A 6,315-nucleotide genomic window follows, 5' to 3' on the forward strand; every position below is an offset into this window, starting at 1 on the left:
GTCTTGGTATATAAATCTCGGTGGCATACCTATAGCAGCCCAAACACAATGAACAACAGTGATAGAACTGTAACTCTCGGCATACTATCTCTGCAGAACCGTGTTGATGGAATGAGTTTCCATGATGCATAGTATTTAGATCTATGATCTTAATTTGAATATCAGTACCATACACTTGATCAGCATATTAATATGCAGTCACAATGACAAGGATCATAAGCAGTAATGTTCATGATGATTACAGTCTCAACATAATGAGAATGATAAAAATGAACAGTCTTAGATCATGAGAATAAAATGGGCAGCATGATGAAGATCATGGGCAGCACAGTGATGTATGAGAGCATGAGCAGCATGATGATCATGGGCAGCATGATGAAGATCATGGGCAACACAGTGATGTATGAGAGCATGAGCAGCATGATGATCATGGGCAGCATGATGAAGATCATGGGCAGCATAGTGATGTATGAGAGCATGAGCAGCATGATGATCATGGGTAGCATGATGGTGCTACACAGTAATGTGTAGCAAATGGACGAGATGCAGCACGATGATAGGTGAAGGAGTCACCTTGAGAATCAGTTGAAGTAGAATGTCTTCAACCGATTTCATCATGATATGAAATGATCTATGCTAGATCTAGATAAGTCAAAGTATTGACTTCTGTTGTAAATGTACTCTCTCTCTCTCTCTCCTTCTCTACTGAACTTTGAAGATAAAAGAAGATTTGATCAAAGGGTTTCCCCACACATTGTGGGGTTTGTCCCTGGCTCGCGCCATATCTTGTGTCCTCTTGCCTTGGCTTGTCTTCTGCGTTTTATATTTATGTTCTATCTGCAGTTTATCGTAATGCTGATGTGATTGCTAACTATGAAAATTTTATAAATTGCTCTAGCATAGAACATACCTAATCTTAACAATTATCCTCTGAAGAGCAACAAAAGTGGGTCACAAAGATGTTGGCTTATGACTTTGAAATCATCTACAAAAAAGGGAAGCAAAATGTGGTGGCAGATGCACTCTCAAGAAAGGATGAGGAAGTGGAAGCATTGTTGTGCGCCATTTCTATTATCCAACCAAATTGGATAAACGAAGCAAGGGAGGAATGGAAGAATGACGAAGAAGTGTGGGCACTTATTTGAAAGTTACAACAAGATTCCAGTACGTCTGATACATTTAGCTGGAAAAATGATTCGTTATGGTACAAAGATCACTTATACCTCTGTAAGAATTCCCAGCTAAAGCAAAAGATTCTTATGGAATTTCACACTTCTCCCTTAGGAGGGAACTCAGGATTTTTAAAAACTTACCACAGGGTTAAGAAGGAATTTTTTTGGGATGGCCTTAAATCAGATATCCAAAAGTTTGTGGCGGAATGTTTGGTTTGCCAACAAAATAAAGTTGAAACAATTAAGACACTGGGTCTATTACAACCTTTATCCATTCCAAGCCAACATTGGGAGGAGGTTTCAATGGATTTTATCATAGGTTTACCCAAGTCGGAGGGAAAGAGTGTCATCATGGTGGTAGTTGACAGACTTACCAAGTATGCACACTTTTGTGCATTATCACATCCATTTAAAGCCAGTACAGTTTCTACTGCATTTATGGAAACAATTCAAAAGCTACATGGAAACCCAAAGATTATTGTAAGTGACAAAGATCCCATTTTCACTAGAAAATTTTGGAGAGAATTATTTTCTTGTCCTGGTACTCAGTTAGCTCATAGCTCATCTTATCATCCTCAATATGATGGGCAAACTGAGATAGTAAACAAATGTTTGGAAGGATATCTTCGTTGCTTTGTATATGATAAACAGACAGAATGGGTCAAATGGTTGCCTCTGGCTGAATGGTGGTATAAGACTTCCTTCCATACAGCAACAAAAATGACCCCATTTATGGCACTTTATGGGTATCAACCACCATCCATCACATCATATTTAAGAGAAAATTCTAAGGTTCAGGTAGTGGAACATCACATCGAACATCAACAACAAGTCCTCCAATTCTTAAAGGATAACCTCATGTTGGCACAGAATAGAATGAAACAACAGGCAGATCAACATCGCAATGAAAGAAGTTTTGATGTAGGTGATTGGGTATTCCTACGGCTACAACCATATAAGCAAATGTCCCTCAAGCAAGCTAAGAAGGATAATAAATTATCACCAAAGTATTATGGTTCGTACAAGGTGTTGCAAAATATTGGTACTATGGCATACAAATTGGAGCTTCCTGCAGCTTCTCAATTGCACCCAGTTTTCCATGTTTCATGTTTAAAGAAGGTTATAGGCAACAAGCTCTCAGTTCAAACAATATTGCCAGAACTTGACGAGGAAGGAAAAATTATATTGGAACCAGAAGCAGTCACAAAAACAAGAACTCGACAGCTACGAAATCGATCAATTTGGGAGTATCTTATCAAGTGGAAGAACTTATCCGCTGAAGATTCCACATGGGAGGATGAGAATTTTATGCAAAAGTATCCAGAACTACTCAAGCGATGAGGACAACACTTTTTTGAAGGAGAGGGGCATGTTGGGTCCCTATAATACTAGTGATTACCCCATTACTATTGTAGTTATACCCCTTATTAATATTGTTGTACCCCTATTACCCCCATATTGTTATTACTGTGCCCCATAGAATCCCTCTATTGTTATTTTTGTGGCTTTATATTATTATTGTTAGGTCGGCTGGGTTATATTATGACTCCTTAGACTCCTATATATAGAAAGGAGGTTTTGTCATTTGAATCATCCAAGAATTGTTCATTTATGTAATGTAAAGGAGGTTGCCCCCTCAAAGAGGCTGAATTCTAAGGCGTTGATCTATTTTTTCTATCTTTTCTTGAGCTGGTTTCATAACAAGGACAGATTAAGAGACTGGTTAATTCTAATAAAGGGTGCATTCTCATGGTAGTGAGGGAAAAAGAAGTTGAGACAGTTGACACTTTGAAAGGTTGTGATCCTGATCATAAGAAGGAATTATTTGAAATCTTTTCTAACTATGATGAGTTGTTTCAGGAACTGAGAGGATTTCCCCCTAAACAGGAAATCCAACATGAGATCCATTTTGCAAAAGGATGCTCCTTTACCAAATGTTGGCATGTACAGGATGGCTTCTATCGAGATGGAGGAGATCAAGAAACAGGTGCAGGAATTGTTAAATCGGGGAGTCATTAGGCCGAGTTCTTCTCCTTGTGGCTCCTCGACCGTGTTGGTTCCCAAGAAAGACGGCACATGGAGAATGTGCATAGATTATAGGGCATTGAACAAGATCACAGTGAAGAATCGATACACTCTCCATTACCTTGATGAATTGGTAGATCAATTGAAAAATGTTGTTTATTTTACAAAGCTGTATTTGTGTAGTGGTTATCACCTAGGTTAGAATTGCAGAGTAGGACATTTAGAAAACTGCGTTCAAAACCAAGCAAGGGCTATTAGAATGGATGGTGATTCCATTCGGATTTTGCAACGCTCCAACCACGTTTATAAGGGTAATGAGTGATTTATTTAGGCCTTTTATTGATCATTTTGTTCTTGTGTATCTGGACGATATTCTTATGTACAGTAGGACATGGGAGGAACATATGTGTCATGTAAAGAAAGCACTTTATGTTTTGAAGAATGACAAACTATATTTGAAACTATCAAAGCATGAGTTTGGGAAGACTGCTCTAATTTATTTAGGCCATATTGTTGGTAATGGAAAATTAATGATAGATCCCTCTAAAGTGGAGGTGATAATGAATTGGTCTGAGCCCACAAATGTTATAGAAGTTTGGAGTTTTCTAGGCGCGGTGCAATATTGGATAAGTTTCATTGTGAACTTCTCTGTTATCGTAACCCCCTTGCATGCCTTGACTAGTGTGAAGCAGGCCTTTTAGTGGGGAGGAAAACAACATAAATCCTTCAACACACTGAAATAGAAGACCAGCACAACACCAATGCTAGCCTTACAAGACCTTTAGTAGCCTTTCGAAATTGAAACTGATGCTAGCGGATATGCCATGGGCATTGTATTGATGCAGCAAAGAAACCCTGTATGTTACCATTCAGAGACTTTCTCCCAGGCTGTTGTGAATTATCCTACGTATGACAGGGAGTTGTACACCTTGGTCCAGAGTGTAAAGAAGTGGAAACACTATCTGATCAGTAAGGAGACCATCATCCACATGGATCATCAGCCTTGCAGTATATTCAGTCATAGACCAAGCTTTAGCAGGGCCATCACTTCAGATGGATGGGATTCCTCCAGCAGTTTCATTTGGTAATAAGATATAAGAAGGGCGCCAGAAAAAAGTAGCAAATATGCTTTCTCACCCTCCTATTTCTGCATCTGTAGTTTTGCAAAATGTTTCTTTGTCGTTAGAAAGTTATGCTGAACAATACACTAATGATAGTGCTTTTAAAGAAATCTATGCAAAACTGACCCGTGGATCGCAAGTGGACAATTATTACTTGTAGGGAAATCTATTGTACCACCTTGGCAAACTGTGTATACCCAGTGATTAAAGGGTTCATGTAATCCGATTGGCTCAAACCTCTCCGGTGTCTGGTCATTTTGGAATTGAGAAAAATTTATGTCATTTGCAGAGGTTTTATTTTTGGCCTCATATGAAAAAAATTGTGACTCGCTTTGTAAGGGGTTGTGTGTTGTGTTCTGTTTCAAAGCCCTCTAATAGAAAACTTGGGCTCTACACACCACTCCCTATTCCGAGTCGACCATGGGAAAGTGTGTCCATGGACTTTGTAGGAGGTTTTCCTATGTCTAGGAAAGGTCACGACTATTTGTATGTCGTTGTGGATAGGTTTAGTAAAATGTGTATTTTAATGCCTTGTAAAAAGCAAGTCACTACTGAGTAGACTTATTTTCTTTTCTTTCAGCATGTTTGGGTTCATTTTGGGTTGCCCACATCTATTGTGTCATATCGAGACTCTCACTTTCTTGGGGGTTTTTGGACTAGCTTGTGGAGAATGATGGACACCAAGATGAAAATAAGTACAACATTTCATCCATAGACCGATGGAAAGACAAAGGTTTTCAACCGCACTGTGGTACACTTGTTGCGAGGTTATTGTGGGAAACATCCCAAGTTGTGGGATGAACAACTGCCTTATGTGCAACATGCATACAATCGAGCAGCACATTCATCTACATAGAGCTCACCATTTGAGACATGTTTTCACTATCTACCCAGAGATCCCTTGGGCATGGTCTTTTGGAAAGAGGAGGATAGAAATGGATGATATCATAGGGATAAAGCATGGAACTTCATTTAGCGGATACAGGTGATTCATCAGGCAGTGCAGGAGTAATTGGAGAAGAGTGAAGCTTGGTATAAATCTCGAAAATATAAGCACCAAGTTGACTATTAGTTTCAAGTTAGGGACAAGGTATGGCTCCATATTAGTAAAGATAGAATGAAGGGAGAAGGGAAGAAACTGAGACCCGTTAGATATGGTCCCTTCACCATATTGGAAAATATTGGAGACAATGCTTTTCATCTTGACTTCCCTGCTTATATATAAATGTACTTCGTGGTAAGTGTGTAAAACCTGAAGCTTTATGAACCTCCATTCATTATGGATACCAAGGAGGTTGCATAGATTCCTATAGTGGATGATTTTGCACCAGAGTATCTAGATAAGTTGCCTGAAGATATCATACTCGACTGGAGGACCAGAACTTCAAAATGGGGAGATGTGGAGTATATCCATGTTGGGTTCAAAGGAATGAATCCAAGAAATATCAATGGATGGAGAAGGAAAAAGTGAGGGAACAATTTGCTCACTTTCCAATTGACTAGAAAGTCTTTTGGTGGTCCAAAAGCTCTTAGTGGGGAGGATTAAATTCAGGTGGATCTTCAAGAAAGTACCAGTGGCATGGTAGAAGGCTCAAAACTCAAAGTGGCATAATCTAAATAAACTTAGCATTGGATCGAAATGCTTGTCATCCTAATTCCAACGGTGCGAACGAAACTCAAATCTGAGTCCAAATGACAAAGTTAGATCAAGTCAAAGTTGAGTTTGACTTGTCCAGGTAGCAGGGAGAAGATGACATGGAAAAGTTTCAGCAAATTAGGGAGCGTCGTGTGGCAGGTTTCCAGTGGGCCCCACATATTGCATATCAGTGAAAAGGAGGAGCGCTTAAGGAGAATCAGCCCATGGCGTTTCCGGTTGCGATTGTGATATTGCATATCATAGGCTGGAGGAGGAAGAAAAAGGTTAAGAATTAGCCTTGCCGAAGACCCGGTTGTGATGCGATATTATCACATATCACAATCGCAGAACAAGGATACTG

The sequence above is a fragment of the Pinus tabuliformis genome, chromosome X, assembly GCF_031772625.1.
Source record: "Pinus tabuliformis cultivar Carrire ecotype Pingquan chromosome X, CPIR1, whole genome shotgun sequence".
NCBI classification, from domain to species: Eukaryota; Viridiplantae; Streptophyta; class Pinopsida; order Pinales; family Pinaceae; genus Pinus; species Pinus tabuliformis.